A 12,002-nucleotide genomic window follows, 5' to 3' on the forward strand; every position below is an offset into this window, starting at 1 on the left:
ATTCAACAGCCTCATAGTGTAAATCTGAGATAAATAGCCACTATGTTGGGTCTTGAGAAGCCATGTCTGTGACCAAAAACACTGTTACATGGCACATGCTGAATGCCTGAATGGCAATACATTAATTTTTCACAGCCTGATACAGTTATTATAGGGATCAGTGTGTGAAATATTTCTGTACTTACATTTTAGTTCTTTTAAAATACTTTGAGGATGGACATTGAATACCAAAGGTGATTAAGTATTCAAAAGGAATCTTTCATATTGTATATACCGTGCACGATTCCCTGTTGGACTGTTAGCATATGCTCAGTGTGACGGAACCTTTCACTGCTGATTTAGGTGATAAATGTCCTTTTGTTGTTTGGTTTGATCTTGTGTTTGATCTTGCAGTGTTATCTGTCTAAATTAATCTAGTCCCAAGAGTGGCTCATTCCCGCTGTGAGGGGAAAGAATCATTGAGACGCCCCATCCATCATCTGCACTCTAAAAACTCCTGGGTCAAAAATAACCCATAATGGGTTATTTTTGACCCAACTCCTGGGTTAAAAAGGGACCAACTAATTTCTGGGTTATTTCAACCCAGAAAATTGGGTTATTCTTTTTGACCCAACTTCTGGGTTAAATACCTGACCCAAATTTTGGGTTAAAACAACCCAACATTGTAGTTAATATAACCCAATTTCTGGGTCAAAAGAACAACCCAATTTCTGGGTCAAAAGAACAACCCAAATATCTGGGTTTAAATAACCCAGAAATTAGTTGGTCCCTTTTTAACCCAGGAGTTGGGTCAAAAATAACCTAACTTGGGTTACTATGCCAGTATGCCTTATTTCAGAAAATAAAACTTTGTTTTAAATTATATTACACACTTCAAGCACTTTGACATTTTTATTGCATTAAATTAAATTAAACTATATATATATTTAAAAAAAACACACACACTTGGACATATTTATTTTCATATTTATTTTAGGTCAGACTGTAATAACAATATTGAAAAGAAAAAATAGAAAAATAAACAACTCAAACATTCGACAACATTCAATAACTGGATTGAATTTAAGGCTTAAAGGACAAGTTCGGTATTTTACACTTAAAGCCCTGTTTCAGATTTTCTGTTTCTGATGAAATAAAACGGTTAAGATTACAAAGACGTGAAACTTACCGAGTGGTCAGGGGTGTTCACAGATATGCTCATACAAAAATCGCTGCAAAAGATGCTTTTCAACAGGTTTTATCGTAGTTAATCGTAGGATTGTTCCAGTGCACCTATGCAGCCATTGTGGAGGTGGGGGTGCTACCACAGAAACCAAAAATTCTCGGGACAGCAGCATGTGTCCAAATTTCAATCTTAACCGTTCTATTTCATCAGAAAAGATCTGAAAACAGGGCTTTAAGTGTAAAATACCGAACTTGTCCTTTAAAGGACAATTCCGGCGAAAAATGAACCTAGGGGTTAATAACACATGGTTACCGAGTCGACCGTTCTCTGGGATGTGTTTTCATGATAATCGAATGTAAAGAGTTTTATCTCTAAAAACTGATTAGCTTATAACGCTAGTATATATAAAAGAAATTGTTAGTTAATACCACTAACAAGGCTCAAAATAGCCTAACACGGTAGCATAATGAGGGTCCCTACATGCAAACCGAAGCATTGAGAACTGTGTAAGTGTAAAGACAGTTTAAAAAGAAGATACTTTATAAAGACAGTACATACCAGTCGAGCCACGAACGCCGTGCTACGTGAGCTGGTCTATAGGTTAAAGTCACAGTTCAGCTGTCTTAGCACGGCGTTCATGGCTCGACTGGTCGAGTCTGTTTTCCAAGATGGCTCCTGCCTGTATACGCGTAATGTACTGTCTTTATAAAGTATCTTCTTCTTAAACTGTCTGTACACTTACAAAGTTCTCAATGCTTCGGTTTGCATGTAGGGACCCTCATTATGCTACCGTGTTAGTGTTAGGCTATTTTGAGCCTTGTTAGTGGTATTAACTAACGATTTCTTTTTACTTATATTCGATATAGCGTTATAAGCTAATCAGTTTTTAGAGATAAAACTCTTTACATTCGATTATCATGAAAACAAATCCCAAAGAACGGTCGACTCGGTAACCATGTGTTAATTACCTCTAGGTTCATTTTTCGCCGTAATTCTCCTTTAAAGTCTCTGGAGAGCTTTAGGAATTTAAGCCTGGGACAAACTTTGGGGACAAGATTTTTGATAGTGTCCTCATCTAAGAGAAGAAATGCCTCCTCATCCATGTCTTCATCTGAAAGACAGAAAACAAGACAACATGAGTATTACTAATAAGTCGAGACAATTGTGAACCACTCACCAGACACTCTTTGATTATAAAGCTAAACATTTTTTAAGGGAATGTTGTGTTGTTGTTTTTTAACGTGGCCCAATTTCCTAGTTAACTAATGTGGTTATTTTGCAGCATTGCACATTTAGTGTGAATGACAGTCTATACTACTGTCCATCTTTTCTTTCATTAACAAGTGTAATGACATTAATGCAAAGGTGAATATCTGGCCTATTATTATGCAAAACAGCTTAAAGACAAGGCACAAGTATCTTTTAACTATAAGGGTTATATAGATATGCATACTCCACTGTTGAAGAAGTTGTGACTTTCACAGAATCTTGCACCGACACATTTAAGCCCAATTAAAGAATTTTTTTTAGGTGTAGAGAGATGATATAAGGGTATTAAGAGTAAAATGCTTACCTTTAAAATTCTCTATCAGCTCAGAAAGCCGCCACTCAGTTGGCACATCAGCGACAAAGCTGTCCATTTAAAATGACCTGGAGAAAACATAGCAATATAGAGGTTAGCAACAATTCGAAGACTTGACCCGCTTCTTTAACCTGTTAGGCTGCAACTCCACTTTTGAAAAATCCTCAGAAATGGCATACCCAAACTGAAACAGATCATGAACCCTTTGTACTAAAAGCATAAAATATGCTTTTCTTTTGTCTGCATTATAATTACTAACGACTGGTTGTTTTAAATAACCTTCTGTGATCTGATTGGGCTTCAGATTAAAAAAATTGACTAACAATATATTATTTTTTATAGTATTCTACACGATGATAAAGTCTATATCCATTAGCATTACATTATAAATATAATCTACTATTATGAAAATACCTGGCATGGCTCGAAGAACACAGGTCAATCAAATATCATTGCAATCATGTTTATTGTCTTCACAACGTCTTTATCTGCATGTTACAGCAATCTCTGTTAGCTTTGTTTATGTCAGGGACGTCCTAGAATGTTACATGATTATGACTTATATATGGACTACATGTGCATAGGGCTCCCTCAGGCTGCTCTTATGAATTGAAAACACATTACATCAGAGTATCCAGTGCTCATAATTATTACATCGACACATTCGGGTATAAATTCAATAAATATTATTCCTGTCTATAGAACTCTGATGTAAACCTATGAGAATCTATCAATATTTCTCCAAATCTGCACATTTTTGAGCTAAAAGCCCTGAGGCACGTTGTTTTGTCAAGCGCTGTCATGACGACAGCACAGGATTATTATTTTTTTTTGAATGAGAGCGGCTGACGATCATAATTCATATTAAAGGACTAATTTTTTCATAACTTCTGACACAAATTAAGACATAACTGTCAATATAAGTTTCTCAGAATACAATAGTGGTCAAATACTGAAACTTGAGTCATATATTTTTAATGATGTATAGTTTGTCACGGTAATAACATTAAATCTGATAGTAACTTTGAACTATTTAACCAAATAACGCTTCAGTGCGCCGGCGCACTTGCAAAGGTTAACAGGTTTTAACGTACTTCAGCCAGTAGAGCACTGTATAATATGATAAACACGGTAAACATAACTCAACGATTGTGTCGTCGCTCTAGCCGCGGCACGACCCGTTTATATAACGTTACTGTCTATGGGCACGACGTCGCCACTAAGTTAGCTGGACTGTAACGTTAGCTAACGTTACCGTATTATTGCCGTTATTATAACAATGAGATAAGTACAGCACATGTTATGAAAAATAGAATTTAAAGACCGTGTAAAGTGAATTCAGTCATTTTCTTCTAAACACATTAAATAGCCTAACGTGGTCATAAATGTATTTCTCAACAATGTGTAAAAAGCATTTCAACCATTTTGTCACCTAATTTCATGAAACTATCGTTATTTTTAATCATTCAAATTGTCTGTGTGGTTTACACTTTCTTCTTTAGTCTGACAAACTCAAAACACATATTTATTTAGACTTTACACAGACTTTAAACTAGTTAAGTTAGATGTTTTCGCGATAGCGTAGCTACATGACAACCACAATTAAGTTACCACAGCTAACACTAGTCTCAACGTAGCAAAGCCATGGTAATTTTTTCAGCAAATGGTGCTAAACTAGCAACGGGGACATGGACACAGAAAATATTACATTATATCAACACTGAAAATACTCGCTTACCTTGAATACACGACGAAGTTGCACCGAAGAAGCACAGGCCAAAACGGATCGAGCGCGAAGTGTCGGTTATTTCAAATGTCTGCTGTGCCTGTGAGAAAATTCCAGAACAACTGCAGGGGGAGGGGCCGAGGGGGGACCCAGAACATGGGTTACTCTTTGAAAAATAACCCAGAAACTCAAACAACCCAGGAATTGGGTCAAAATATTAGCCCTATAACCCAGAAAATGGGTACTCTCTGAAAAAATAACCCATAATTTTAACCCAACACAAATAACCCAGAAAATGGGTTGAAGAAATAACCCAGGAGTTTTTAGAGTGTGTGTGTGAAATAGTAGGAATCAACCTTCCTGTTATGAAGGACGTATTCCCTGTTTTATATCCAGTTCCAGCCAATGCTGGTGGTAGAGAGAGACATCCTGAGTGACTTCATTATTCCTGGTGTATGTCATTAGAGGACGGGACAGTTGTCCCGCAGCAGTACTCCTCAAATGGTTTTGCTTTAGGACCAACATTTTTACATTGGCCATGCAGTGACTAAAACATATAAGAAGTGTTTTTTTCTAAATATTCTAGATAAACTATACTGTTCAAAAGTTTAAGTTCAGGAAAATTAATACTTTTATTCAACAATGATGTATTAAATTGATCAAAAGTGACACTATATTTATAATATTACAAAAGATTAACATTTTAAATAAATGCTGTTCTTTTGAACTTTCTATTCATCAACAAATCCTGAAAAATGGTTTCCCCTAAAATATTAAAGGGTTAGTTCACCCAAAAATGAAAAATCTGTCATTATTTACCCTCGTGTCATTTCAAACCCGTAATACTTTCGTTCATCTTCGGAACACAAATGAAGATCTTTTTAATGAAATACATTTTTTTTTTAAATTTTAAATTAAATGCATTTTCTAATAGAACATCTACATAATGCAAATACAACGCTTAAATGTTCAGTTCACTCAAAAATGAAAATTTCTGTCATCATTTACTCACCCTCATGTCGTTCCAAACCTGTAAGACTTTCGTTCATCTTCGGAACACAAATTATTTTTGATGAAATCTGAAAGCTTTCTGTCCCACCACAGCTATGCCACTACCACTTCAACGCTTCAAAAAGTTCATAAACAGATGGTAAAACTAATCCATATGAATTGAGCGGTTTAGTCCACATTTTCTGAAGAGACTCGATCGCTTTATATGATGAACAGATTGAATTTAGGCTTTCATATACTTCTAAACATTGATCAGTGAACATCAACAGAAGCTCAATCAAACCTGCCTGACTTAACAAACCTCATCGCTTCTTGCTGAAGCTCAAACTTGCTGCGTTACACAAAAATTAATGAACCTCATTGGTTCTCGTACATCAAGGGAATATGCTTTAGCTTTCGTTTATCACAACTGATATGTGCGTTGATGAATAATATGTGATATGTGAATAAAAGCCTAAAAATAATAAAAGCCTAAAATCTGTCAATGTCTCTTCACAAAATTTGGACTAAACCGCTCAATTCATATTTCATATGGATTAGTTTTACGATCTCTTTATTAACTCTTTTGAAGCATCAAAGTAGTAGTTGCGTAGCTGTCAATGGAGGAACAGAAATCTCTCAGATTTCATCAAAAATATCTTTCTTTGTGTTCTGAAGATGAACTAAAGTCTTACAGGTTTGGAACAACATGAGGGTGAGTCTTTTTTTTCCTTCATTTTTGGGTAAACTAAGCAGCACAGCTGTTTTCAACATAATCAGAAATGTTTATTGAGCTGCAAAATCAGCATATTAGAATGATTTCTGAAGGATCATGTAATGCTGAAAACTGGAGTGATGATGCTGAAAATTCAGCTCTGCCATCAGGAATACATTATATTTTAAAATACATTAAAATAGAGAACAATTATTAAATTTTGATTAAATAAATGCAGCCTAGGTGAGCATAAGAGACTTCTTTCAAAACCAAAATCTGACCCACCCCTCAACTTTTGAGAGGTAGTGTAAGTATATACCTGGCCATTTACTTAGCTTTTCCTGATGATTAGCTGTCTGTTATTTGCATTTCACATTGTTCTTCCCATTGTTATTCACCCTATATTAGAACGGACCTATAGTCCATTTTTGGGCCTTGACCCACCGGTTGAGATCCACTTCTGTAGAGATGCTCTAAATATACTGTTCTGAGAATCCAGAGCTCTTCCTGTGGCTTTTCAAATGGGTTATTTTGGAGCATTCTGTTGCTGTCAGTGCTTTAATTATATTTTATGAATCATTCCCCAGACTTCATAGACGACTCGGCTCTAAAGTATTTATTTTCTGCCGCACTGCTGCGTCAGGCTTATTTCATCAATGCTACATCACTTCAGTGTTCTCGTGCACTCAGAGTGGCTTTCCAGTTAAACCTGGGTTATACTTTACTTACCAGTGTCTCTTTTATAGCAGCTTTAAATAATATCTGTCCTACAGCAGCTTTTGTGCCTGCAGTACTTTATTTTATTGTATGGATTTTTATGTTTGTAATGTACTTTCTGATGTCCTTTATACAAATAGGGTTCAATATATATATATTTTTGGCCATTTTTTGTCAGTGAAAAGTGTTTTTTAAAAATATATATGAAAATAAAAATGTGTGTGTGTGTGTGTATATACAATATATAGATACAATTTTAGAAATGTTATATTTAATTAATATATAGTTTTTTTATATATATATGTATATATATTTACACACATATACATACATGCATGGAAATGTATAACATTTTCATTCTCTATTGCACAGTGATCTTTTGAGGATATTCTGAAGATTGTCTAAATAATATTTTTGACAACTTTGCACTAAGCAGACTCTTTTTACTTAAAACACTGCATTGAACAACAATGGCATTGTATCAGACTTGGACAATTTCCTCAGCTAATGGCCATTTCAGGCCACAGCTAAAAGCATCTAAAAAGGCAAAATGGCATAAATTTATATAAACACATGACTATTATTAAACTGATTCAGAGAGCAATAAAAACATTTGGAGAGTAAAACACTTTTGTGGTACACACAAAATGCTGCATGCTGCACTTCATCCAAATGTCCAAAATCTCCATCCAAATGTTGCAATTTGCATTTGACAGGAATAGTTCATCTAAAAATTTAAATGTTGTCTTCATTTACTCACCCGCAAACCTTCTGTTTTCAATACAAGTAAAGTGTATGGTGACTTATACTGGCGAGCTCAATTAAGACCAGAAAACACCATAGCTCATTGACGTGTGTGCTATATTTCAATTGCTTTCAAGAGTCAGGAACAAACTAACATTTTATCAATATACCTCAAGTTCATGACATGAGAAATGTATAGAAGGATTGAATGTAGGGTCCAATTTCTCACTAGTAGCTAACTATTAACTAACAATGACTTTAGCCTCAATAAACTCCTAATTACTGCTTATTAAGAGTTAGTAGTTGTTAAGTTCAGGTATTGGGTAGGATTAAGGGATGTAGAATATGGTCCTGCAGAATAAGGCATTGCTTTAAGTACTACGGTAATAAACAGCCAATATCCTAGTAATATGCATGCTAATAAGCAACTAGTTAATAGTGATAATTGGACACTAAACTAAAGTGTGTAATCATTCCACTGCAGGCAAGCTTGACGAACCCAAGTGCAGTTTATTCAACATAAACTAAATACAAAAACAAAGGCATGGCATGGAACTCACCCGACAGTGTTACACAAACAATACTTGACAAAGACACATGGCAAACATGAGGGCTTAAATACACACGACACGACACAAGACTAATGACTGAAAAAGACACACCTGTGCACAATGAACCAATGACAACACAGAACTCATGGCAGGATCACATGAGGGCCAGGGAATCACATGACAAGACATAAATAAATGTTTTGTTGGTGCCATGCTCAATGTTTACACTTTTGGGCGAGATAAACCCATGGCATACTAATAATAGCCAATGAACAATAAACTGGGTTAAGAAAATATTTATTTTTATTTTTAACATTAAAAATCTAACATACAGTACTTCACTTTTAAAGCCAAAACCCCTCTGTTTTTATGTGCTCTGTACCTCTCTTTTCAACGGCATAAGAAACCTTTGCTTTGGGAGCATGAATGCAGACTCCGCTGTGTGACACAGCTTGAAGCCTCAGAAGCTGAGGACATCTAGACGACAGGCTAAACTCAAACCTTTTATTCCTCACAGATCTGAGAGGATGAAACTGATATTCACTCAGGGCTCACCCATAAACTGGCACACACTCAAAGTCCAGAAAACTGAAATGTTCAAATCAAGCCCAGATTAGCGAATTAATGCCCATGTCTGGCTTTTAATCACCACCGTGTGTCAGATTAGTTAATCTGCCCCAGGGCGGGAGACCACACTGCGTTTTGCTAATGAGACGAGGATTTTGTTTAAGAGATGCCGAAGGATAATGACGGATCGTCGTGAGCACTCAATGAGAAATGATGAGAAAATTAGAAGCATGAAAAAATCTGTTCCCAAAGCCCAGTTCAAATCATAACTACACAATTACAACTAATGTCCCGTCTCAAAGACTGAGGCGTTCAATTCCCGTTGACAGCACACCAGCTGCAATCTTCAAATGCGATCATGCGTTGCTATTATTGCGCAAGCAAATGATCAGTCACTCCTTATCCAATTTTGCTCAAGCTAAAGCTTATATCTAGGGCTGTCAAAAACGCTGTTGACTGTAAGTCAATGATAATTTCATTTTGAATAAAATGAAAATAGAATAAAACTATAAACTGACTTTTTTGACAATTTTTTTCGATTCAGTGATTTTGTCATGTCTGAATTATTTAGATTAAAATGTAAAAGTGGTTATATCATTATATCATATAATATTATTTGTATATTATTATTTTTATTATTAATATGAATCATTTTTATTTTATTTTATTCATTATTTTCCTGAACTGCCGGACAAAATTTATTCACAATAAAAATACATAATGCTTTATTATCAAATGCTGACAACACAGATCAAATGCTTTATTCCTGATTCCAGATCAGAGCAGATGAAACTGATCTTTAAGTGTTTCTGGGAAGCGTAACCAATTTTTTGGAGGGCTAAACCCCTGCCAAGCGTGCATGTTGATTTATGCCTGCTTTATTAATAATCAGAAAATGTAAATAATCGTATTGTTTATGCATGAGGTGCTTTCTGAACCCTAATCTATTCTGAAATATTAAAATAAATGATCTATAGCTGTAACCGCAGTCACTTTGATTTAGTAGACGACATGATTTGTAAATGAAAGGGGAAAAAGGGTAAGAAAAATAGCTTATTAAAAATAAGGATAAGAAAAATAGCTTATTATAAAGCCTTTTTTTTCTTCAGTCTTTCGTCAGAGGTAGAGTATGCATTTGATTTTGATTTGTTGAAATATTAAGGAGATTTATCCTGCTCAATATTTCTGTGTTAGATTTTGGCAACAGTTTTGAAAAGCAGTCTAGACAGGATCCGTTGGTTGTTGGCATTTAGAGCTTTTTTTTTTTTTTACTTTGCTTTCAAAGTCAAGTTGTGAATCATTGATGAATGACACAAAGTTGCAAAAACAACTTAAATAGTGTCACACTGTACCAGTTGCATGTTGAAATATTCATTCTATATTATTATCTACTTTCACATTATTAGACTCTTAACTATTTTAAATACATTTATCCCTTTTGAAATAAGGCCAGATATTTAATGATGCAAAGAAATCTACAAAAACGATAAAAAGAGAATGAACAAGCTCATTAAAGGTGCAGTAAGCGATTTCTGAGAAATGCTGTTGAAAGTGGATCGGACCGAGCGCCACAACACACTTGTGGCCAATCAGCAGTAGGGGGCGTGTCCAATCATAATGGGGGAGGAGAGAGAAAGAGCAAGAGGGGAGATTTAAAGAAAGACTGTAGAAAGAGAGATGGCTGAGAGACATTACAAAAGAGAAAAGGTCAAAGAAATGTTATGATCAGGCAAGAGCTTTAGCACCCGCGTTAATATTAGAAAAGCTTTTCAGAGCTGGAGAGACCGAAGAGGGAACGCTTGAAAACAGATGCAGAGGTTGCGTTGTTTCTGCTCCATACATGAGTAACATTGGTTTTCCTTTACATGTAATATTATTTGGGCAGTCATGGCCTAATGGTTAGAGTGAACACGAAGGTTGTGGGTTCGATTCTCAATACCGAACAATGCTCTCTTCCACCCTCAATACCCAAGACTGAGGTGCCCTTGAACAATGCACCTAACCCCCATTCACTCCCTGTGTGTGTGTCTCCACAGTTTGCAGTGTGTGTGTTCACATGCTTGCTTCTCCTAATATGTGTGCCCTAATTTTGATGGGTTAAATGCAGAGGACATATTCCTAGTATGGATTACCATACATGGCCTTCACTGTCACTTTATTTTTTGCAAGACTGTTCAGTGCAGGAACTTATACATGAGATTGTCGTGTAGGTGGAATAAATGATGAGAATCTGTGGAATAAGATTAAGAAAAGAGAGGAGATGCAGCAGGTGGTTGGTGATTACAGTCCTTGTCACCATTTTTAACTCAAGACTTACGACACACTTACCTTTCTCACTCTTTCAGTCACAACTAATTGACTGAATGTGCTCGCCTTAGTGTAATGTGACTGTGTTTATTACGGACAGCTATTATCACAAATGATTATGAAATGCCGAAATGTTGGATATCCATAACCTCAAATGAGTCCTGCCGTATGAGTGCTGTTTCATGTGCGCTTGGTTTATTGGCGAATGTTATAACCCTTTCGGTTCAGTGGGAAAGGTTGTCCTTGAAGGAATGTGATAAATAGTGTTCCAGGCTTGACTAAGGCTGAGATGATGATTGGCTCTAAAGGCTGTTTCTTCACCTCACTGATATGTGACATGACGTCAGAAGATGCATTGTGGTACTTTCAAAAGGTTGATCTGGGAGAATAGTTGGGCTTTCTTCACTATCAGTGTCACATTTCTCACTCGGGCAACCTTTTTTTTTTGGCACTTTTGGAGTATTAGGTGACATTTAAAGTTGGCATGAAACAGAAGTTGCGATTGTCTTTTCTTCCCTATTGTGACGTATCTGAGTGAAACAAACAGCTTCTCTAACAAGAAATAATGTAGGACAGGACTTGATTTTGTTCATCGGGAATTGTTTGGATCGTGATCCACAATGGTTGTGGTTTTCTATCGGTTGATCTCATGAGTGACATGTTCTCCCGCCCTTACACCAGTAAACACGTCATCAGAGAAGAGATATCGCTGTAAGATGGAGAGGGAAGTTATTTTAATTAGATATTAATAATAATAATAATATCCACAGATAGATCCTTTATAATGCATACAGCAATATTCCATAAAAAACAATAATTTTGATTTCATGTTGCTTATGGCTGGCTGAAATCAAAATTTATGTTTTTTAGCTTTTAGTATGAATATGTAAGCCTTAATGTTATGAATAAGCTGGTGTGTTCCAAAACAATGACAAAAT

At 35.7% G+C, this 12,002-nt stretch overlaps 1 protein-coding gene and 1 long non-coding RNA gene across 4 annotated transcripts in view; one reads left to right on the forward strand and one right to left on the reverse strand.

The window, feature by feature from the left end:
* The window catches only part of caln1 (calneuron 1), a 53,967-nt gene that overhangs the window by 19,140 nt on the left and 22,825 nt on the right, over positions 1-12,002 (forward strand). The gene's annotated exons all lie outside the window — the stretch shown is intronic.
* LOC306997824 lies at positions 951-4,617 on the reverse strand. The gene is made up of 3 exons (XR_013797455.1): positions 4,486-4,617; positions 2,739-2,815; positions 951-2,276 (listed from the first exon to the last, which is right to left on the reverse strand). It is a non-coding gene; the product is annotated as an uncharacterized lncRNA (long non-coding RNA).

The sequence above is a fragment of the Phoxinus phoxinus genome (assembly GCF_949152265.1).
Source record: "Phoxinus phoxinus genome assembly, chromosome: 4".
NCBI lineage: Eukaryota > Metazoa > Chordata > Actinopteri > Cypriniformes > Leuciscidae > Phoxinus > Phoxinus phoxinus.